The following is a 25,085-nucleotide window of genomic DNA, read 5'->3' on the forward strand; positions in this document are numbered from 1 at the left end:
GTCCGGGAAAAAGTCTGGAGCTGCCTATGAGGCAAGAGACCATTGTTTCGGGGTGTGCGAGGAGAGGGGATTCAGAGCACCACCTAAACGAGTTCCAGAGACAGGCGCGAGCCGCAGATATCAGCGCAGACACCAGAGACGGGCATGGGACACTAAGGCTGCTGCTGCCGCCACCAAGAAGCCTGTGTGCAAGCACACGTCACTCTCCACACCTCCCCTCCCGGGAGCCCGTGCAGCCCGCCACTGCCAGGGTCCCGTGATTCAGGGACGACTTCCCCCGGAGAACACACGGCACGCCTCAGGCTGCTGCAATGTCACAGTGTCCTCTGCCTCTGCAGGCTCGCCCCGCATCCGTACCCCTCCCTCCCCCCCGCCTGAGTGAGCCAGAGCCCCCGAAGCAGCTGCTCCTTTAACCCCGTCCTGTCTGAGGGAAGAACAGACACCCTCAGGCGACCTACATGCAGAGGCGGGTCCAAATCCAAAGCTGAACCCCGGGAGCTGTGTGAACAAAGAAGAGAAATGGAAATATCTCCCAGCAGCCTCAGGAGAAGCAGATTATATCTCCACAATCAACCTGCTGTACCCTGCAACTCTGGAATACCTGAATAGACAACGAATCATCCCAAAATTGAGGCAGTGGACTTTGTGTGATTTTGTCTGCATAGCATTGCTTTTACCATTTGTCCTAGGGTTCTGTCGGTCCATTTATTTTTTTACTTTTTATTTTTTAGTATAGTTATTTAGCATTTGTTATCATTGGTGGATTTGTTTCTTGGTTTGGTTGCTCTCTTCTTTCTTTCTTTCTTTTTTTTTTAATTACTTTTCAATTTTTTTAATTTTTAATAACGTTTAATTTTTTATTTTAATAACTTTATTTTATTTTTCTCCTTCTTTCTTTCATTTTTTCTCCCTTTTCTTCTGAGTCATGTGGCTGACAGGGTCTTGGTGCTCCGACCGGGTGTCAGGCCTGTGCCTTTGAGGTGGGAGAGCCAAGTTCAGGACATTGGTCCCCCAGAGATCTCCCGGCTCCACATAATATCAAACAGCGAAAGCTCTCTCAGAGATCTCCATCTCAACGCTAAGATCCAGTTCCACTCAATGACCAGCAAACTGTAGTGTTGGACACCCTACGCCAAACAATTAGCAAGACAGGAACACAACCCAACCCTTTAGCAGAGAGGCTGCCTAAAATTATAATAAGGTCACAGACACCCCAAAACACACCACTGGACACGGTCCTGCCCACCAGAAAGAGAAGATCCAACCTCATCCACCAGAACACAGGCACCAGTCCCCTGCACCAGGAAGCCTACACAACCCACTGAACCAACCTTAGCCACTGGGGGCAGGCACCAAAAACAACGGGAACTACGAACCTGCAGCCTGCATAAAGGAGGCCCAAAACACAGTAAGTTAAGCAAAATGAGAAGACAGAGAAACACACAGCAGATGAATGAGCAAGGTAAAAACCCACCAGACCAAACAAATGAAGAGGAAATAGGCAATCTACCAGAAAAAGAATTCAAAGTAATGATACTAAAGATGATCCAAAATCTTAGAAATAGAATAGAGAAAATACAAGAAATGTTTAACAAGGACCTAGAGGAACTAAAGAGCAAACAAACAATGATGAACAACACAAAAAATAAAATTAAAAATTCTATAGAAGGAATCAATGGCAGAATAACTGAGGCAGAAGAACGGATAACTGACCTGGAAAATAAAATAGTGGAAATAACTACTGCAGAGCAGAATAAAGAAAAAAGAATGAAAAGAATTGAGGACAGTCTCAGAGACATCTGGGACAACATTAAATGCACCAACATTTGAATTATAGGGGTCCCAGAAGAAAAAGAGAAAAAGAAAGGGACTGAGGAAATATTTGAGGAGATTATAGTTGAAGACTTCTCTAATATGGGAAAGGAAATAGTCAAGTCCAAGAAGCGCAGAGAGTCCCATACTGGATAAATCCAAGGCAAAACATGCCAAGACACATATTAATCAAACAGTCATAAATTAAATACAAAGAAAAAATATTAAAAGCATCAAGGGAAAAACAACAACTAACATACAAGGGAATCCCCATAAGGTAAACTGCTGATCTTTCAGCAGAAACTCTGCAAGCCAGAAGGGAGTGGCAGTACATATTTAAAGTGATGAAAGGGAAAAACCAACAACCAAGATTAGTCTACCCAGCAAGGATCTCATTCAGATTCGACGGAGAAATTACAACCTTTACAGACAAGCAAAAGCTAAGAGAATTCAGCACCACCAAACCAGCTTTACAACAAATGCTAAAGGAACTTCTCTAGGCAGGAAACACAAGAGAAGGAAAAGACCTACAAAAACAAACCCAAAACGATTAAGAAAGTGGTAATAGGAACATACATATCGATAATTACCTTAAATGTAAATGGATTAAATGCTCCAACCAAAAGACACAGACTGGCTGAATGGATACATAAAACAAGAACCATACATATGCTGTCAATAAGAGACCCACTTCAGACCTAGGAACACTTACAGACTGAAAGTGAGGGGATGGAAAAAGATATTCCATGCAAATGGAAATCAAAAGAAAGCTGGAGTAGCAATTCTCATATCAGACAAAATAGATTTAAAATAAAGACTATTACAAGAGACAAATAAGCACACTACATAATGATCAAGGGATCAATCCAAGAACAAGATATAACTATTGTAAATATTTATGCACCCAACATAGAAGCACCTCAATACATAAGGCAAATGCTAACAGCCATAAAAGGGGAAATCGACAGTAACACAATCATAGTAGGGGACTTTAACACCCCACTTTCACCAATGAACAGATCATCCAAAATGAAAATAAATAGGGAAACACAAGCTTTAAATGATACAATAAACAAGATGGACTTAATTGTTATTTATAGACATTCCATCCAAAAACAACAGAATACACTTTCTTCTCAAGTGCTCATGGAACATTCTCCAGGATAGATCATATCTTGGGTCGCAAATCAAGCCACAGTAAATTTAAGAAAATTGAAACTGTATCAGGTATCTTTTCCGACCACAATGCTATAAGACTAGATATCAGTTACAGGAAAAAATCTGTAAAAAATACAAACACATGGAGGCTAAACAATACACTACTAAATATCCAAGAAATCACTGAAGAAATCAATGAGGAAATCAAAAACTACCTAGAAACAAACCACAATGAAAACACGACGACCCAAATCCTATGGCATGAAGCAAAAGCAGTGCTAAGAGGGAAGTTTACAGCAATACAGTCCTAACTCAAGAAACAACAAACATCTCAAATAAACAACCTAACCTTACACCTAAAGCAATTAGAGAAAGAAGAACAAAAAAAACCCAAAGTTAGCAGAAGAAATCATAAAGATCAGATCAGAAATAAATGAAAAACAAATGAAGGAAACAATAGCAAAGATCAATAAAACTAACTCTGGTTCTTTGAGAAGATATACAAAATTGATAAATCATTAGGCAGACTCATCAAGAAAAAAAGGAAGAAGACTCAAATCAACAGGATCAGAAATAAAAAAGCAGAAGTAACAACTGACACTGCAGAAATACAAAGGATCATGAGACATTACTACAAACAACTATATGCCAATAAAATGGAAAACCTGGAAGAAATGGACACATTCTTAGAAAAGCACAACCTTCCAAGACTGAATGAGGAAGAAATAGAAAACATAAACAGACCAATCACAAGCACTGAAATTGGAACTGTGATTAAAAATCTTCCAGCAAACAAAAGCCCAGGACCAGATGGTTTCACAGGCAAATTCTATCAAACATTTAGAGAAGAGCTAACACCAATCCTTCTCAAACTCTTCCAAAATATGGCAGAGGGAGGAATACTCCCAAACTCATTCTACGAGGCCACCATCACCCTGATACCAAAACCAGACAAAGACGTCACAAAGAAAGAAAACTACAGGCCAATATCACTGATGAACATTGATGCAAAAATCCTCAACAAAATACTAGCAAACAGAATCCAACAGCACGTTAAAAAGATTCATACACCATGATCAAGTGGGGTTTATCCCAGGAACGCAAGGATTCTTCAATATACGCAAATCAATCAAGGTGATACACCATATTAACAAACTGAAGGAGAAAAACCATATGATCATCTCAATGGATGCAGAAAAAGCTTTCAACAAAATTCAACACCCATTTATGATAAAAACTCTCCAGAAAGTGGGTATAGAGGGAATTTACCTCAACATAATAAAGGCCACATAGGACAAACCCACAGCCAACATCGTTCTCAATGGTGAAAAACTGAAGTCATTTCCTCTAAGATCAGGAACAACACGATGTTGTCCACTCTCACCACTATTATTCAACATAGTTTTGGAAGTTTTAGACACAGCAATCAGAGAAGAAAAAGAATAAAAGGAATCCAAATCGGAAAAGAAGAAGTAAAATTGTCACTGCTTGCAGATGACATGATAGTATACATAGAGAATGCTAAAGATGCTACCAGAAAACTACTAGAGCTAATCAATGAATCTGGTAAAGTAGCAGGATACAAAATTAATGCACAGAAATCTCTTGCATTCCTATACACTAATGATGAAAAATCTAAAAGAGAAATTAAGGAAACACTCCCATTTACCATTGCAACCAAAAGAATAAAATACCTAGGAATAAACCTACCTAAGGAGACAAAAGACCTGTATGCAGAAAACTATAAGACACTGATGAAAGAAATTAAAGATGATACAAACAGATGGAGAGATATATCATGTTCTTGGATTGGAAGAATCAACACTGTGAAAATGACTATACTACGCAAAACAATCTACAGATTCAATGCAATCCCTATCAATCTATCAATGGCATTTTTCACAAAACTAGAACAAAAAATTTCACAATTTGTATGGAAACACAGAAGACCCCGAATAGCCAAAGCAATCTTGAGAAAGAAAAATGGACCTGGAGGAATCAGGCTCCCAGACTTCAGACTATACTACAAAGTTATACTAATTAAGACAGTATGGTACTGGCACAAAAACAGAAATACAGATCAATGGAACAGGATAAAAACCCCAGAGGTAAACCCACGCACATATGGTCACCTTATTTTTGATAAAGGAGGCAAGAATATACAATGGAGATAAGACAGCCTCTTCAATAAGTGGTGCTGGGAAAAGTGGACAGCTACATGAATGAAATAAAAATAAATACAAAATATTTTTTAAAATAATTTAAAAAAATAAAAATAACAGAATGAAATTAGAACACTCCCTAACACCATACACAAAAATAAACTCAAAACGGATTAAATACCTAAATGTAAGGCCAGACACTATAAAACTCTTAGAGGAAAACATAGGCAGAACACTCTATGACATACATCACAGCAAGATTCTTTTTGACCCACCTCCTAGAGAAATGGAAATAAAAACAAAAAGAAACAAATGGGACCTAATGAAACTTAAAAGCTTTCGCACAGCAAAGGAAACCATAAATAAGACAAAAAGACAACCCTCAGAATGGGAGAAAATATTTGCAAATGAAGCAACTGACAAAGGATTAATCTTCAAAATTTACAAGCAGCTCATGCAGCTCAATATCAAAGAAACAAACAACCCAATCCAAAAATGGGCAGAAGACTAAATAGATATTTCTCCAACGAAGATATACAGATAGCCAACAAACACATGAAAGGATGCTCAACATCACTAATCATTAGAGAAATGCAAATCAAAACTACAATGAGGTATCACCTCACACCAGTCAGAATGGCCATCATCAAAAAATCTACAAACAATAAATGCTGGAGAGGGTGTGGAGAAAAGGGAACCCTCTTGCACTGTTAGTGGGAATGTAAACTGATACAGCCACTATGGAGAACAGTATGGAGGTTCCTTAAAAAGCTAAAAATAGAACTACCATATGACCCAGCAATCCCACTACTGGGCATGTATCCTGAGAAAACCATAATTCAAAAAGAGTCATGTACCACAATGTTCATTGCAGCACTATTTACAATAGCCAGGACATGGTAGCAACCTAAGTGTCTATCCACAAATGAATACATAAAGAAGATGTGGCACATATATACAATGGAATATTACTCAGCCATAGAAAGAAACGAAATTGAGTTATTTGTGGTGAGGTGGATGGACCTAGAGACTGTCATACAGAGTGAAGTAAGTCAGAAGGAGAAAAACAAATACCGTATGCTAACACATATATTTGGAATCTAAAAATAAAAAAATTGGTTCTGAAGAACCTAAGGGCAGGACAGGAATAAAGACGCAGACGTAGAAAATGGACTTGAGGACACAGGGAGGGGAAAGGGTAAGCTGGGATGAAGTCAGAGAGTGGCATGGACATATATACACTGCCAAATGTAAAACAGATAGCTAGTGGGAAGCAGCCACATAGCACAGGGAGATCAGCTCGGTGCTCTGTGACCACCCAGAGGGGTGGGATAGGGAGGGTGGGAGGGAGACGCAAGAGGAAGGAGATATGGGGATATATGTATATGTATAGCTGATTCACTTTGTTATAAAGCAGAAACTAACACATAATTATAAAGCAATTATACTCCAATAAAAATGTTTAAAAAAGTGGGAAAAAATAGCTATGTTACTGTTTCAGTTAAATTAAATTCCATAATATTTTAGGTTCACTAGTAGACTTTACAATATAAAGGATTAAAGGAGTAAATGTTTTTGCAATTCAAGTTTAAAAAACCAGGTTTTTATAGTTTTATGTATTTAGATGTACTTTTTTTAAATTTATTTCATTTATTTATTTTTGGCTGCGTTGGGTCTTCATTGCTGCGTGCAGGCTTTCTCTAGTTCCAGTGAGTAGGGGCTACTCTTCATTGCAGTTCACAGTCATCTCATTGTGGTGGCTTCTCTCGTTGCGGAGCACAGGCTCTAGGCCCGCAGGCTTCAGTAGTTGCACAACACTGGCTCAGTAGTTGTGGCATGCGGGCTCAGTAGTCGTGGCTCACGGACTCTAGAGCGCAGGCTCAGTAGTTGTGGCACACGGGCTTAGTTGCTCTGCGGCATGTGGGGTCTTCCCGGACCAGGGCTCGAACCCATGTCCCCTGCATTGGCAGGCAGATTCTTAACCACTGCGCCACCAGGGAAGCCCTAGATGTGCATTTTATTTCTCCTAAAATAGGGACAGACCTGTCGTTTAGAAGATGCCAAAAAGATACCGAAAAAAATCCTTACTAGCGATGGAATCAATCCCATTTCTCAGTAAACTGGTGTTTACAGATACAGATTTTGCTCTTTCTGTTGGGGAGTGGGCTGTGTGGCGGGGGAGCAGTGGAACTGAAGGATTTGCAAATAAACGTAGAACTAAGTGTTTTTGAAAAGAAACCTCGAGGATCACCCAGTCCAATGAAGTTTTTCTTCATTTGAGAGGTGACAGTAAGCATTTCAATTTCAGAGCAGAGTTCTTGCTATACCATACAGTATTCTCTAGTTTGCTAAGAGGTGGAACCCCCTAGAAGTCAATGTTTTTTGTGGAAACCTATTAAAATGCTGATATATTTATGTCTGCCCTGGGAACCAAAACTTTTACTTGTAAAAAATATGATTCTATTATATTCATATGTTATATTTAACCTCAACATATCCAGGGGGGGAAATGTTGTTAAACTAAACACAATGACTTATTTCAGAGGTTTTGTATGAACATTTGTATGCTGCCTACACATGTGGTTTCCTGAGCTCATCAGCCAATAAGCAGTATAAGATGGCAAAGATTTAAGAAAAATTTAGGATGTGAACTTAAATGTAGAAATTCCAAGTTTACTATATTTTTTTCTAAAACTAAGATGAGACCATACAAATATCTAGTCACTACATTGTATACCTGAAACTAATATAACATGTCAATTATAACTCAAGTTTAAAAAAAAAATGATGAGACCAACGTTACTTCATGCCAGCCTTGGTGAATCTGCACCCCCTTGAAGCCTAGTTCAGTTTTTTGAAATTCTAAGTTGGTTCTCATTTGGTATAGTAGAGATAAAACATTTGAATGACTATTTTTGTTTTGTTTTCAATCCACTGTGCTAAAATCATGTGGTTACTGCGTGTACCTTATGTTCTTTAAAAGATGGTTTTAAATGAAAATGTTTTGAGACTATAAGAAGTCTTAATGCTTTTGGGCAATTACCACAATAAAACTGATTTTGAAAAGTACTCGATTAAAAGACAATTGAGGGACTTCCCTCGTGGTGCAGTGGTTAAGAATCCACTTGCCAATGCAGGGGACACGGGTTAGAGCCCTGGTCCAGGAAGATCCCACATGCCACGGAGCAACTAAGCCTGTGTGCCACAACTACAGAGCCTGCACTCTAGAGCTGTCAAGCCACAACTACTGAAGCCCACGCGCCTAGAGCCCGTGCTCCGCAACGGGAGAGGCCACCTCAAGGAGAAGCCCGCACACCGCAACAAAGACCTAACACAGCCATAAATAAATAATTAATTAATTTTTTAAATAAATAAATTTATTTTAAAAAAATAAATAAAAGACAATTGAATGTGGGAAGTGACTGTTAAAAGGATATTTGAGTGGACATATTGACTCTTCTTGATTTCAAAAGTATTCTGTACGTATGAGAATTGTCTATGATATAATTCCGAGTAGAAAAATAATGCTGCAGATTTCATTTCACATGTGAACTTTTTTAAAAAAGAAAGAGAGCACTGGAACAAAATAAAATTTTTAAAACAACTTACTCCAGGTGGTAAGGGAAGAACTTTCAGTTTTTATTTTATAAACTTCCATATTATTTAACCATTTTGTGTGCCATATAAAGTGCCACGTAAAACATTGTTTACAAATAAAAAATTATATCAACTCGGTAGAGTGAATCTTTAAAAAGCTGTTGTTTGGTATTCTACTCTTGGATTACTTTCCCTTCATAATCAAACCTTTGCTTCTCACATGGTGGGTCCTCAATAAATACTTTTGAGATTGAACACTGGGTTGTTGTTTTTTTTTTTGCCTATAAAAATAGCAATTTTAGATATGCAACCTAATTGTAGCTGCTCAGTGAATAAACGACAATGTTGAAAAGAACAACTGAAAATGTAGGCCCCAGATTAGTGATGGCTCTGAATCCTAAAGGCAGTGCCTAAAATATCAAATGTCTCAACTAAAAGTAAGGACAAATTTGGGAACAAGCTAGAGAGCCTCTTAAAATTCCAGAGTATAAATTCCCAACTTATCTCCCTAGTTTTCAAATTTATAAATGAATATATTTTCAAAGTCTCTACAAGCTGAAGGATTCTAAATCTAGGCCAAATAACTGATTACAACAAAAAGAGTGTTGGTTAAATATGTTTTCTTTCCTTTTCTACTGAGGAACAAATAAGAGGACCTAAGCTAAATTTGTAACATTACAATTTTTTCAGAATGTGAGCCAAATAATAAGTTCTTAAAGAACAGATAGATTTTCAAGGCAAGTTGTGAATTCTCTTTCTCGCATCCCTTCAGAAGTAAGACAGAAGTGACTTTGTGTGGCTACATGACTTGGGGCCAGTTCTGCTTAGAAGCTGGTGGGAGAGATAACTGGTACTCTGAGGCTATAGTTGCTTAATGTGATGAGAAAGTTCTAGTGCATCTAATGCATCCATGCTGATTTTTCCCTCTACAAACCAGCATTTTAAGTCAGAGAGTGTCATTTTCACAAGCTTGAGCCAGCCTACATTTCCATTATTATGAATGCTCATAATTAAAACTGGAAAGAACATTTCAGTAAAAATTTTTAAAAATAAATTTAAAAGAATAAAATTGGGCTCATAATTTAAAAAACTGGAAAGAACAGTGGAAATGTAACATCTCAGAAGCATTATGCAATTGGGTAGAGTAAAAGGTAAGGAGGGTTCCTCGGGAAACTAAAAAGTGCTGGATTTTCTACCATTTCTGATATATAAATATAGTACTAGGAAGAAGAAGTATGAACACATAAGATACTCTAGGCCTGGTTTATTGATATAACATTAGGTTGACCTCTACAAAAATACTTATTAGGAATGTCATAATAATAATCATGGATATAATAACTGTTTACAGTTACAATTACAGGTTGGACCAATGCAACCTCCAGGCAAACAAAGATTTTGGAGCAGCATGATCCTCTCCACAAGCTGATATCATAGCATTTGTATGTGTTCAATGTTCAAATGGTTTGGGAACTTCATTTTCAAAAGGCAATTTCAAGACCTAAAATTGTGTTCCTCTATTTTAAAAAAAAAATATGTTTGAGAGAACCAGCTAGAGAGTTACCAACTAATTCACGTAGCAGGTATTTCTTTAAGTATTTACTTAAATACCAGTGCCTGGTACCATGATGAGCACTGGGACACAGAAATGGAAAAACAAACATGGTTTGATGATTATGCCAGCTCATATATAAAACATGTTCATTAATATGACACATTACCTATGGGGGGAAATAACATACTTTCAAAAGCGATTTTCTGCCTCTGGTTTAGCAGAAGGTGCTAAACCACAAAAATTCACAATTCTGTGCACACACAAAAATTCACAATTTCTTCAGTATGAGTGTGGAAATGTACATATATTTTGGCCTTTGAAAGAGAATTGTTATTAAAATTTTAATGATAATAACTACTGTTTATTGAGTACCATTATTGGGCCTGTATTTAATATTAACTCTTTTAAACAACCCTGAAAGTAGGTATTATTTCCATTTTATGGATGATTTATGTTGAGAAGCCCCTCCCAGAATAAGCCCATGATATTCTGAACAATTTACAGTTCCAGAGCAGCAGCTGCAGCTCATTTTAAAAGATGAAACAATAGTGACCATTTACTGAACATTTACTCTGTCCTTGCACTGTTCTAGGTCCTTTACATTTATTGTTTCATTGCATTCTCACGACAACCCTACACGATACATAATAATGTATAGATGTAGCAACCAAGGCTCAGAGAGGCTAAGCAATGTGCCCTAAATCACACAGCCAGTGAATGACCATCTAGCAGAGTTACCAACCTGGGGCTCTCTGACCCTCAAACACTTACTCTCTCCTCTCTAAAATATTCCCACACTCCACTGACATCCACTTCTCCAACCTCCTTTCATGCTCTGTCCTCTGCCTGAAATGGTCTCCTCTGCTTAACTCCCTCTCAGTCTTCAAGGTTAAATGCAGATATTCCCTTTTCAGTCCCAACCACCCCAGGCAAAATTTGTAATCATAGCACATGTTTTTGCTACTAGTCTAGCACTTACCACATATTATTGTAATTATTTGTATGTATTTCTCTCCCAGGGAGGTTAAGAAGACCTTGAGTGCAAAAAATTGTTTATTATTCATTTTTGAGTTCCCAACACATAGTAAACAGCTTGGCACATAGACTGACACCCTAAGTTATTAGGTGGCAGACCTAATAACTCACACAAGCCTGCTGTAAATTAAAAGAACCTCTAAAAAAGTGACAAAAACAATCCTCCTGCCTTTATCTGTGAACCATATTTTTTTTGTATGTTTTTATTTGTCTGTTTAAAAGACCCTCAGAAAAGTAAATGTCACCACCTCTCCACCCTCTCTATTTGTCATTCTCCTAACAGGTCGTTCTAGCCTGTTCCTGCATGTTTCTGCCCTCTGAGAAAATTGTGCCTTCTCCTACTTCAGAAAACACAAAATAGAATTTTCACAAAATCTGTCTTAATTTTGCCTGTTTCCTGGTTAACTAAGCTATACATGGCACAGACCTCCTCTCTGGATTCTCATCACAGCGACAGGCCTTTTTCTTGCCAGTGAGAAATGTGATGACCACAAGGGAGTCTACTAGTGCCAGAAGGAAGGAGCACACTGAAAAATGGTGCATGGCTTAGCCCTTCAAACAGAGCAAATGCATTTTTGTTTACCAACGTTTTATTTTCCTGTAAGGAGATAAGTAAATGTTTTGATTCCTGATTAACAGATTGGAAAGCAAAGATATAGAAAGAGTAAATTATTTGGCCTAAATCCTATTGTCCTAGAGTTTGGAATTTAATCCAAAAGTTTTTACCTTCCAGCCTGCACTCAAACTCAAGGCCAAATTTTCAGAAAATGGATTGTAGCTCTCTTATTTTCTTTATCAAGACAATCAGGTCATCCCTTTAAATAACTCCTTTCTGCTTTAGAAGTGATATTAATAGACAATTATCCTAAAAACTTATATGCAAAACAGGCTAATAAAAAGATCTGGCTTTTTTAAAAGTTTATACTGAATAGAAATATAGATAATTGGCAGCGCTGTCTGGACAAAGAGTTATAGCTTTGTGGTATAAACACATAGACTGCATGTCCAAATTAGCTCAAGAAATCTCCCATTTCTTAGAGGGCGGGCTGGCTGCCAGCTCTCTAAGAGAGAAAAACACACCCTCTTAGAACATGAATCATTACATAGCACATAAAGCAAGTGTGTGAACACACACACAAACACATACACACACAGAGGCATTTTAAATAATTGCGTGAGACTTTACAAAATATCCCTTCACCACATAAAAGGTACACATTTTATCAACCAAGATCAGGTTGTCCTTTTCTCATCCATGCTGTCATAAAGGGTAGGCTATTTACCAATAGCATTGCTACATAAGAAGGCTCAAGATGTGCTGTAAACAGGGGTGCCAAACACACAGAGCAGATGACTCAGAACTGATTTTAGAGTACACACTTGTAGGCTGAACTTAGTGCCTGCAGCTGGTTATTTGTCAACCCTGTTTTAAAAACAGGTTGGTTGACCTTTATGCCTAGAACTAGTTATCTTCTAAATCCCATACCTGAAGTGCAACCTTCTTAGAGAAAGAAGACCTAATCAATGCTTTTAGCATAGGTGCACTAAGATGACCATTCTTTGGAAATGTGGATTGAAATTTTGAACAAGGACAGAGGTGAGCTCCCCAAGCTGAAACACAACGGAAAACCAGAGGCAAGGTGACCAGAAACGACAGTCAGCATTTGGATGGCTCCCATCCATGTCATAAATGAGTGCAGTGAGTGTCCTTATTCTTTTTATTGTAAATATTCAAAAGTACTGACACATTACGATCAGATGGATAGCTTACAATTGAAACAAGGCCAAAATAGTTCCAAAATCCAAAGGCAAAGGAAGCCAGATATCTCAACATGCGTGCCTAAAAAGCAAGTGTAGAGCACACAATAAAATATAAAAAGAAAACTTACAAGAATAATAAATGTGCTTTTTAACTGCCTTGAGACAACAGATTCCTCACAACAATCAGTTCTACGTTAGCTAGCGAAAAGAGCTACTGCGTTGGACCAAAGATTTTTTTTCCCCTTTATAAAAATTTCTGATTTCATCATAAATGCTATGGTATCACTGTCCAAGGGTCTTGGAGTTTAATGCATATTTTTAGAAGTTAATTTAATAGGGTAAAACCACAACTTGCAAATTTCTTTTCTTTTAATATTGGAAGTATACTTGTCTATTTTATACTACTTTTTGAAAAGCTTTTTTTAATAAGGCATTTTTGGAAAGAATATTTTACATACTTTTTTCAGACTAACTCTACTTCTTTTTAATAAAAACTAATCCAAAAAAGGTAAATACAAACAAAGAATTAAAAAATAAATACGTTCCCTATATTAAAAGCAACTTTTTTCTTGCGTGGTTTACCAGTAAACTCAAAATACACTTAAGCTGATAATTAAAATGATCTATAATTGTCTTGTCTTCACTGTTAAAAAGTCCTAGGATAAAATAATGAGAACGTTTGATATTAAAAGCTGTGCTTCCACCCAAATACACTGCAACACCCCTGAAATGATAGGTAATGAGGACATTGTTTCCTTAGGTTGCTTCTTAGAAGCATCCATAATGCTGGGTTTTTGTAGAGGCGTAGACATTTTCTTTGTGTTTTTGGTTGGTGATGGTGGTGATAGCTGTTTATGAAAGCCATCAGATATGGTTATTTATTAATACAGAAGCCTTTAAAATGCAATGAAGTCAGGAAAGATAAAAAGCCATCTTACAAATACAAACTTAACTCTTCTATCACAGTCCTAAATAACTGTACAAAAAGTGACATTTGGCTATGGAAACAAAAAATCCTTGTCTCATTATTTCTATCCTTCTCAACGTTCCCACAAGTTATATGAAAAGTTACATGGAGAAAAGAAAGGATTTTTGACAATATTTTACTGAATACATAAAATAATTTTAATCAATATATAGGGTAATATAAAATAACTCACTCAAAAATTAAAATTCCTCAAATTAAGTTAACTCAGTCAATAAATGTATTTGTTTATAATCTGGGTGTCCAGTCATATAGATGTTTTTAAAATATAAGAATGTAAATATAATGTGATGGATTTTCTTGGTTATAAAATTAATAAGCATAAGCATAAAATAATCCATTATTTTTAAATGGAAAATACAGAATGGAAAACAATACTTTTACAGTTTGTTTTGGTTCTTATTTCTAAATAATATGTTTATCAATTTGGAGATTTTCTTATTAACTTCCTGTAACTGCAGAGGAGAACTGAGCTCATTACAAGACTCCACACCTCTCAATTTTCAGGATTATATCACTATTTTTAGTTTCACTATTCATTATCTTAAAATTTAAATAATTTCCTTATACCATGAATTTGTTTTTATTTAAATCTTTTTTTTTTTTTGGTTTGGTGTGTAAAATATGTCACACATTCAGAAAGTCATAAAGCATAGATGTATTCTGAAGCAAACATCCATTGGCTGCTCAGATCAAGAAGAGCAATACCAGCCCCAAGAAGCTCCCTCCGTACTTTCTATGTCACAGCTCACTCCCTTTTCCTTAAATGTAACTCTCTCCTGATTTTTTTGGTGTTCACTTCCTTGTTTTGGTGCTTTACATTTTTGCTATCTAAGAATACATCACTCAACATTACAGTCTAGCTTGTTTTTGAGTTTTAAATAAATGGAATTATGCATTATATATTCTTTTACATTAGCCTTTTCTAGCTCAATATAATGTTTATAAGATTAATTTATATTGTAGCATTCAGTTGTAGTTCATTTTCTTTGCTATATAGTATTTCATTGTATAATTATACCACAATTTATTAATACATTCTCCTGTCAATGGACATTTAGCTTGTTCCTATGTTGAAGCATATGAATAAAGCTGTTATAAACTTTCTTATACATGTCTCCTGGTACACATGGGCATAGATTCCAGTTGGATATACACCTAAGAGAGGAATTGCTAGGTCACAAGTACAGTATGTTTAGTTTTAGTAAATAAAGTCAAACTACTTTCTAAATTGGTTAAACTAGTTTCCATTCCCACCAGCAGTTGTATGAGAGTTCCAGGTGCTCTACTTCCTTGGCAATCCTCACTATTTTGTCTTTTTAATTTCAGCCATTCTGATGCATATGCAGGAGCATCTCTTTGCATTTTTAATTTGCATTTCTCTGATGACTAATGAGATTGGGCACCTTATCATACGTTTCTTTACCTATTAGATATTTCCTGTTTTAAAGTGGCTGTTGAGTCATTTGCCCATTTTTCTATTGAATTGTATTTTCTTACTGCGTTGTATGAGTTCTTCATATATTCTGGATATAGGCACTTTGTTAATTATATGTGTTCCAGATATCTCCTAATCTGCAGCTTGCCTTTTTACTATTTTAATTATTTTTAATAGTCTTATTTTTACTGTAATCAAATTAATCAATCCTTACCTTTAAGGTTGGTGCTTCTTAATGTCCAATATGCTTAAAAATCATTCTCTCACGTTGAGATCATGAATCTATTCTTCTATATTATCTTCTAAAGCTTTATTGTTTTGCCTTTCATAGTTAAAGGATCTACAATTTACCTAGAATTTATATTTTTTTTAAATTATTTATTTATTTATTTATGGCTGTGTTGGGTCTTCGTTTCCGTGCAAGGGCTTTCTCTAGTTGCGGCAAGCGGGGGCCACTCTTCATCGCGGTGCGCTGGCCTCTCACTGTCGCAGCCTCTCTTGTTGCGGAGCACAGGCTCCAGACGCGCAGGCTCAGTTAGTTGTGGCTCACAGGCCTAGTCGCTCCGCGGCATGTGGGATCTTCCCAGACCAGGGCTCGAACCCGTGTCGCCTACATTGGCAGGCAGATTCTCAACCACTGCGCCACCAGGGAAGCCCTAGAATTGATATTTTTGTGTACAGTGTGAGTGGCTTAAGTTGGGTTTTTTTCCCAGATAGAGCATCCTCTTTTCCAGTGCTCAGCAATGTCATTTTTGTCATCAATGTTTAATTTTTTTCGTTAATTTTCAACAGATTCTCTCGACTCCTTACTGTGTAAAATGAGGGTGTTCATACCCTTACAGTTGCTTCCCCTTCCCTGCCTACCTTTCATCTCCCAACATCTGTCAGCTAGAGCTTTACTTTAACATCATCAAAGCCGAGTGTTTATGTTCTGTTCTTAATCAAGATTAACTCCTCCATGCTTTGTGCATAAGTTTATTTTAAAAGCTGATAACCAATAAACAAATTTTTTTTTACTGCAAAGAAAATTTTATTTTACATATTACTAGTCACGAATTTGCCATTAATTATTACATAAATGCTGCCTAGTGCCATTAACCAAATGGCATGACCATTTTATGTCTACAATTCACTTCTGTATTTACAAACATAATTTTCATGACTCAATAAACAAATTTTATATTATTACAACTATTCATTACATTATTCATCATAGAGCTAGAAAGTGCTAAAAACTACATTCTCTTGCCTATGTTGCTGATGTCACAATCCTTGTGCCACTCAAAGGAAAATACACTAGTGCCAAGATTAGAGTCTCCTCTCTTACATTTTACCAATTGCTGAAAAAATAATCTTGTGTTAAACTGTTTTATATTTGGAACATGATGTTCTGGTAAAGTGTTTTGATCTACTTAGAGTTTCTGGTTATTCTTTTTTACTTTCTTAAGATTCATAGGCTTTTCCCACCATATCCTAATATCCTGCAACTTCTCATTAGCAGCAGCTATTATTTGAAAGCGATTCTTTTCTTTTCCCTGAAAACATTTTTCTGTAGGCCTGCCAATCTCTGTCCTAAAGTAGACCAGTTTTCTTCCTTGGCCTAGTACATAACTGTCATCCTTGGATATTGTTTCATTATTCTCCTAAACAAGTTTTTTTGTATAATATATGCCTGAGAAGAGGTAGACCAACTATAAGGTTAGAGGACGCACAACCCACACAGGACCACCCTCACGTGTGACATCGGTTGCAAGTTTGAGGGGTTCTCCAAATCATGCTCAGTTTTGATAATTCACTAGAAGGACTCACAGAACTCACTGAAAGCTATTATATTCATGGTTAAGAGTTATTGCAGAGAAAGAATACAGATTAAAGTCAGCCAAGGGAGGAAATACAGAGAGTAGAGTCTGGGGAAATACCCAGTGCAGAGCTTCCACTGTCCTTTCCCCATAGAGTCAAGACACATTACTTCTCCAGTATTGATTTTTGACAATAAGCACAGACGCTTGCCAACCAGGGAAGTTCATTAAAACCTCAGCATTTAGTTTTTACTGAGGCTCCATTACATAGGCATGATTGACTGCCCTCAAGGTCAATTTTAATCTCCAGTCTCCAGGCCCTCAAGGTGTGACTCAAAGTCCAACCTTGAACCACATCCATTACAGTTTGGCTGCGCCAAAGCCCCCAGGAAGACAATAACACCCTATCAGGCATGACATTCCAGGAGTTTAGAGATTACCTCCCTAAAGGTGGTGGCAAAGGCCAGACCTCTAGTGGGGTAAGGTTAAATTATTTATTAAACAATCCCACATCTTCCCCTTTCTTGGTTTTCACCCTTTTTTTTACTGGAGTACACCCTCAAGTAAAGGTTCATAGATGTAAATTCCCACTTTAAATCTTTAGTGTTCTGAGATTTCACAATGATATGTCTAAATACGGGCCTTTTTAAAATTTATCTGACTTGGCTTTTATGGACTGTTTGAATTTTAAAATCTCCCTTTAGCTCTGAAGATGTTATTTCTTTAACAATTCCTTCCCTCTACCATGAGTGCTTTGTCTTTCTAGAATACCTACTAGTTGGCTATTAGACATCTTGAACTGATTTCCAGTTCTGAGTCCAAAGCTTCTCCAGGGTTCTTCACGGCAGCTTAGTGACTTCTATCCTTGCAGTCCACTTCTCTCATATTCTAGGGTGTTGTTTTCTCCTCTTCTTCCTCTCTGCTCCACTATTAACTTGATAAAGCATGTTTACCTTCTTCTCATCTACTCATGACCACTTATAATTCTCCCCATCTTTGTGGACTACAAATCTTTTTTATTCTCCTAATATTATTTTAAATTATTTCTGTGAGAGATGAATAAATAAATGTGCTCACCTTGACACTGTGAACTAGAAACTGCCCTTATGAATTTAAAAAATATTTTAAAGACAGGTGGCTTTTATCTTCACAGTATGTTTCCTGTGACTATATCAGTGGCATGACACCCAGCAATGAATGCATTCCCTGAGCCTCGATTACACAATTCCAGGACAAGAGCGTCTTAGGAGAGGTATACACATAGAGCCTTATATGACACTTCTTCCTTTATCGTATTACATACACAAGATATCACATTATAAATATTAAAAGGAAAAAAAAATGACCTCAGTGACTTTATTTTTAAAATTTATTTTCAAAGCTGTTCCTATCTAAGAAAAACAACAGAAAAAAAGCATAAAACTCTTACCAAGTTCCAGATGGCAGCTGTGGTGTACAAGAAAGAATGCTGGCTTTGGCATCAGAAGACCTGGGTTTGAGGCCTGGCTCTGCTTCTGTTGTCTCAGTAACTTTAATCCAGTTACTAAACTTTTCTGAGTCACAAATTTCTCTTCCATAAACAGACATGTGTCTGTCTCACCACTGTTGTGAGGCTGAAAACAAACAACAGACATGAAGGAACTTTATAAATTTCAATGTAAACAGAAAATAAAATACACTTTCCAAATGACTATATTCTCCAAGGGAGGTTTTGTGCAGAACTCAACGGAATCTTTTAGGGGAAAAAAAAGGTCTACATCTCTGTGACCATCTTTTCTCAGACAAGGAAAAAAAAAAAAATCACTCAAAAATCACCTGAATTTTCCATGGGTTCCACCACATAGATAAACACGCCCACTGGAGATGATTGTAAACATAATTATAGACTCTAAAAATGGTATATAAAAACAAGTTCCTAATTCGGAGCTTATTCACTTACCCTGTCCTTCAGCAAACATACAATGAATGCCAACAATATTCCAAGCCCTTGAAACATTTTTTTAAAACATCAATTAAACCCACTACTTTCACTCACTCAGAAAGCTTCCTGTTTGTAGGGGAGATCATGTATGTACCCTTATACCCATAGTACAGTATTGGGTATAACAAGTTACATATGCCTGCCGCAAACTAATAAGAAATGATACTTCAGCCTTAAAAAATTAGTGGGTGATATTTCCCACCTATGAGAGTCACAAAATTCCAAAAGTGTGACAATATACACTACTGGAAACAATGTCGAGAAACAGGGTCTCCCAAACATTGCTGTTGAGAATGTAAGATGGTACAAACCTTATGGCAAAGAACCTGGCACTATTTAACAAAATTAGACATAACTTTATCTTGTATTGCTTAGACTCAGCAATCCCACCTCTTGGAATGTATCCAAGATTCACTATCAAAAAATGAAAAGACACATGCACAAGTCTAATCACTGCAGCCCTATGCATAATATCAAAAACTGGAAAAAACCCAAATGTCCATCAATAGGAAACTTGTTGAATAAAACATGGTCCAAAAAAATGGAATATCACACCACCAATTAAAATAAAGGGGGTGAGACTGAAGGTCTCTAGTACATGACCTCCAGAATATGTTGTTAAATGACAAAAGCTAGGTGAAGATACGCATTAGTATACTACCACTTGGGAAAGGGGAATGTATAAATAAATACATATATTTGCTTATTTTAAAATGGAGCAGGAGAAAGAATAGTCTTTTCAATAAATGCTGCTAGGAAAACTGTATACGTACATCCCAAAGAATGGAGTTGACCCTTATTATACCATATACAAAAATTAAAATGGTTCAAAGACATAAATATAAGACCTAAAACTACATATCTCTTAGAAGAAAACATAGGATAAAAGCTTCATGAAAAGAGAAAAAAAAAATTTTTTTAAAGAAAAAAAAAAAAAGTAGGCTTTCAATTGGCTAAAATAAGTAGAGGAACATCCCAAGAAAAGGGAACTAAGTTCACAAAGGTAACAGATATAGCAAAGTAACGCTTTGTTCTGGGAACTGCGAAAAGCTTGGATTGCCTGAAGAATGGGTTCTGTATAGAAGATATGAAGAATAGGCCATAAAGGAGAGGGCCTCTTATAACAGGTTAATGCATATGGACTTTATTCCATAGGCAATAAGTAACCTTGGAAGGTTTTCATTATCAAGGGGATATGTAATAAAATAGAGCTTAATACCAATAATATTTTACTTTCGTATTGATCTTTATTCTTTTTTTTTTTTTTTTTTAAGACCATGCCGCACAGCATGCAGGATCTTATTTCCCTGACCAGGGGTCAAACCCGAACCTCCTGCAGTGGAAGCATGGCATCTTAACCACTGGACCACGAGGGAAGTCCCTTGATCTTCATTCTTTACAAATTGCTTTTACATACATGATCTCATTTGATCCCTGCCATAATTCTATAGTGGAGGTGTTATTACTACTTGTCAGTAGAATAATCTTTAAACAAGACATAGGCCCAGGTCTTATATGATTTCAAATTCAATCTGCTTCAAATCTACTTCCATTGTAGGAAGACTGATGTTTTGAAGTTGTGTGCAAAATACACTAAAGCGAGAGGATACTGAAGGCAGTAGGGCAGCTCCTGAAGAACAAAGGAACTGCTGAGACAGAGCTGGCTTTTAGGAGCCAGCGTTTAGCCAAGTAATCGAAAACCAATGAGCAGGCTTCTTCTCTTCTAGAAAGTTTGACTCTGCCACGAAGGCAGCGGGAACAGGATTATGGAGATGATCTCAAATTTCTTTAAAATTCCCCCATGGTACTGAGCACTGTCCTAGGCACAGAGCGCTGCCAAATAGGTGCCTGGGGCATTCATTCCTCTCCGTGGGTACTAACACTACATGCCAAGGACCGGGAGAACCTTGGTCCCTACACTGTTCTGAACTGTACTACCTGCTTCCAATTGCCTACTGCAGACCCAGATCACATCACTCCAACAGAATGAAATCAGATGCCTCTTCCAACATGACAAAGATATGTTTGTTTAAATGACAACTGTAGGATTCCGCCAAGGACACGTGGGCCATGTGAAAACTGGAAGCACAGAGCTCACAGTTGTTCATTTCAACAGTCAAGAGTGGACAACTGGTAAGAATCCAAACAATTTTTTATTGTTTAAGTCTTAGGTGCTCTTGTTTTTCTAATAGCTTCCCTGCTACCGATGCAAATTTGATCTCTCAAAATAAGGATTTTTCAGGAAAACGTCTTGCATACGTTAACAAAGATGTGTTTGATTCGACTTCTCTAACACTGAAATATAAAGTGATTAAGATGAAAATTTCCTAACATCATATTACCTTTAAAGGTTATTCTAAAATAGTTAAAACATTAAACTCCAGCTTTGTTTCAAGGCCCCCTCCAGGTTCTGTCTTGGCGTAAGCTGAGCCTTCACAAGACTCCAGCGCTGACTCACTCACCTAGTTCAGACCTTTCTTCAGGGTCCCTGAGTAATGCTGATAGAAGTGTTAAAGCAAAGGATTAACATCCCTCATCCCAATTCCCTCAAACAGCAGTTTTCTTTTTTCTGCTTTTTGTTTGCTTATTGTATTTTAGCTCAAGAAATCCTATCTTTACAAGAAATCTTTTGTTTAAGTCCACTACATAAAACTGCTAAAAGCACAGTTGTAGTTGAAGGAGACAGGAAACGAGGTGAAACCTGATTATTTATCCTCCCTTGGGCCCAAAGCCTTTTGCTGGACACACAGTAAAACAGCTGACCTTAAAGATTTCTGAGGTTAACTTAGAATTTGAGGCATGATCTTCAAGATTTAGGAGCATAAAAACACTGAGTTAGACCAACCTCCTGGGTGTGAATAATAGAGCAGTCTACTTGATCGCTTCACTCATTCATTCTTCCCACAATTATTCACTGAATATTTATGAGGTGCCAGGCACTGTTCTTAGCGCAAGGGATATAGCAGGAAACAAAAGAGACTAATATTGTACCCTCATGGAGCTTACAAGATAGTTGGGGGAAGACACTTAATAAAGACATAAATAAAAGTATATATGTTTGATGTGATAGAAAATGGATATGAAGAAAAGTAAAATAGGATGAGGGATAGAAAAAGGGTATACACGTGTGAGTGTGCGTGTGTGTGTGTGTGCTCTTTTATGTGGTGAGTTGGGAAAGGCCTCCCTTGTGAGGCTGACCTTTAATCGGGGAGTCAATAAAGTGAAATATCTGGAACAAGAGCTATTCAGGTGGAAGAAAAAGTAAGTAGAAAAGCGCTGAAGCAAGCAAGTGCTTGGCATGTTTGAGGAAGACCGAGGAAGCCAGAGTGACAGGAGCAAAGCAATGAAGAGTGACAGCAGTAGAAGATGAGGTCAGGAGGATATCAGCTCCTCGGGGGAAGAGGCCAGATCACCCTCAATGTCGCTCTGCAGGGGCCAGCTGCAAGTTATGGAGTGGGTGGTCAACAAACACGTGTTGGAGAGAATCAGAAAGTCCATTGTTCTAATAAAAAGAACAAATTAAAGAGTATATATAATTTCTTAGTTCTTCCATGAGAAAGTCTGAGGTGGAAATTTTGTAATGTATTTGTCTGATTAGAGTCCAGAACATCTCCTCCCTCCCTAGTGACCCCTGCCTTGGAGACAAAGTGCCTTCAGTGTTTTCAGGGCCACATCTCCCACCAAAGTCAGTTTCTGATGTTCTTATTGCTCGGATTACATAGGATGGAATGTTCCAAGGAAAATGATGACTAGTGAAGGATAACAACATTAATAGATTAGATCCCCTGGCACATAGAAATCACTTTTAGATCAGAAAAGAAACACATTGTTGCAAAATCAATGGCCTTACACTGTAGCTCTGAGCTTCACAGAACTTCTGTCAAGTGTAGTTTTGGTCAACGATGTCACTCCCTCAGCCACTTAGAGCTGCATTAAGCACAATTCCAGAGCTAAACTGATATTATGAGGTAAAAATTGGTTGACTCTTTTTTTTTTTTTTTTGGTTGACTCTTTTACTTGTATTTCTGGGAGCAGGCCACTTTTAGCATAATTTCTTAAGAGGAGCAATTTTCAAATAAGGTTTTATGGCAGGCTTTGTCTTGTGTTTCTTTTTGTAAGGATAGCCATAGTCTCATCATTCCCTCTCTTGGGACCCACCATCCGCCAAGAAACATGACTGATTTCCTGGTTTCCTAATCCCCTTTGCAATTTGTGAGTGAGTTAATAACAGCAAAAAAGTCATTCTATTTGCAACTCTAAATATATCAAGATTGCCAGACTGTTCAAGAAAAAAAATGCAATCTTTGCTTTTAGATTTTTTCTTAAAGGGATATTTCATCTTTGTTGTAATGAAGTTAATTCCAGACCACACACCAAAAAAAGCCATAAATCTGTGCAACATAGATAATGAAGTAACTTAGACTGTTGACTGCAGGTGAAACAAGGAAGAGTAGAATATTTTGTAGGCATATTATGAGTAGAAGCAGGACATTACATTTAAACTGCATGACATTAAAAGTCAAAAAGGATAGGAACTTTTGCTGTTAGAGAGTTTGTTTGGTTTGGTTCCTCATCAGCACCCTTTGTGCCCGATATATTAGAATGCAAGCCAAGTGGTAGGCCTCTTATCCTTTTTACCTTTTCCTGTCTCACAGGGAAAGGTACTGACCCTGTGGATAGGGTTAAGTCAGCAGCTCTGACCTTACCATTTATACAGCTGGGTTTATGAAAAGATATTCACTGCCAGTAGTTCACAATGAAGGTCCTGCCAAACTCCTTGACGACCATGAGGCAGGTCATCCACTCACCTGCTCCAGGTATGATCTCCCTCACCTTTCCTCAAAATAAATAGTACTTGGACTAGGGTGACCAACCATCTAGGATTGCCCACAACTGAGGGATTGACTGGGACCTGGGACTTCTAGTGCTAAAACTGGGAAAGTCCCAGGCGAAGCAGAGGAGGTGCTCACCCTAAGTTGGATCCCCACAAAGTATGAAGCAGCTCTTGACTGGGAGCTGTGGACAGTGGGCCTTGGTGGAGTTGCACGGCTCCCTTTTACCACAACCAGGGTAAGGCCTCACTGTCCAGGCCTTTGAGGAACACCATGTAGAAGTCCTCTCATTTGTCCAGTACCACGGTGACCTCTGACAATTTCCACGTTAGCAAAATGGGGACAATAATTGTGCCTACTTCCTAATTCTTCTATGAGAATTAATTAATACTAATATGTATAAAGTGCTTACAGCAAAGCTTGGCACTTAATCAGTGCCTAACAAATGTTACCTACTGTCATCATGGTCATTAGTTTCTGGATGGGAGAGAAATGATGCAGGACTTCACACTGTAGTTGATTCTCTCCTAGTGAATCTTAACCAGCTTATGCATATTATCTTTTCAAAAGTGAAAAAAGAAAGAGAGAGGAAGGAAGGAAGAAAGAAAGGAAAGAAGGAAGGGAAGGTGGAAGGGAAGAAAGGAGGGAGGGAGGGAGGAAGGAGGGAAGGAAGGAAAGAAGGAGAGATTACGGTTAGTAAAGTCAGTTAAGATTTATCTGCTTTCTTAAAAAGTAATTCTACCCACAAGGACTGACATTTGAACAAGGTCAAAGTCCATATGAAAAATATTTTTAAAAATGGAAACAATTGGTATTAATACATGGCATTTTCAGAATAAGTTACTGCTCTTATCAACACTGTTTATCATAGTTTAGAAATGCAAACAATCTGACCATCCACCAGTAGGATAATGATTAACATAAATTATGTTACATCCGTACTCAAATTCTGTTAATTGAATTTGTTAAA

General features: G+C 37.4%; 1 protein-coding gene across 4 annotated transcripts in view; it reads right to left on the reverse strand.

The window, feature by feature from the left end:
• The window catches only part of TMC1 (transmembrane channel like 1), a 374,801-nt gene that overhangs the window by 343,849 nt on the left and 5,867 nt on the right, over positions 1 to 25,085 (reverse strand). For all 4 annotated transcript variants that reach the window (XM_068553355.1, XM_068553357.1, XM_068553356.1 and 1 more), the window contains exon 2: positions 18,732 to 18,915. The gene's annotated coding sequence lies outside the window, so the exon portion shown is untranslated. The remainder of the gene's footprint in view (positions 1 to 18,731; positions 18,916 to 25,085) is intronic.

This window comes from Eschrichtius robustus, chromosome 10 (assembly GCF_028021215.1).
Source record: "Eschrichtius robustus isolate mEscRob2 chromosome 10, mEscRob2.pri, whole genome shotgun sequence".
NCBI classification, from domain to species: domain Eukaryota; kingdom Metazoa; phylum Chordata; class Mammalia; order Artiodactyla; family Eschrichtiidae; genus Eschrichtius; species Eschrichtius robustus.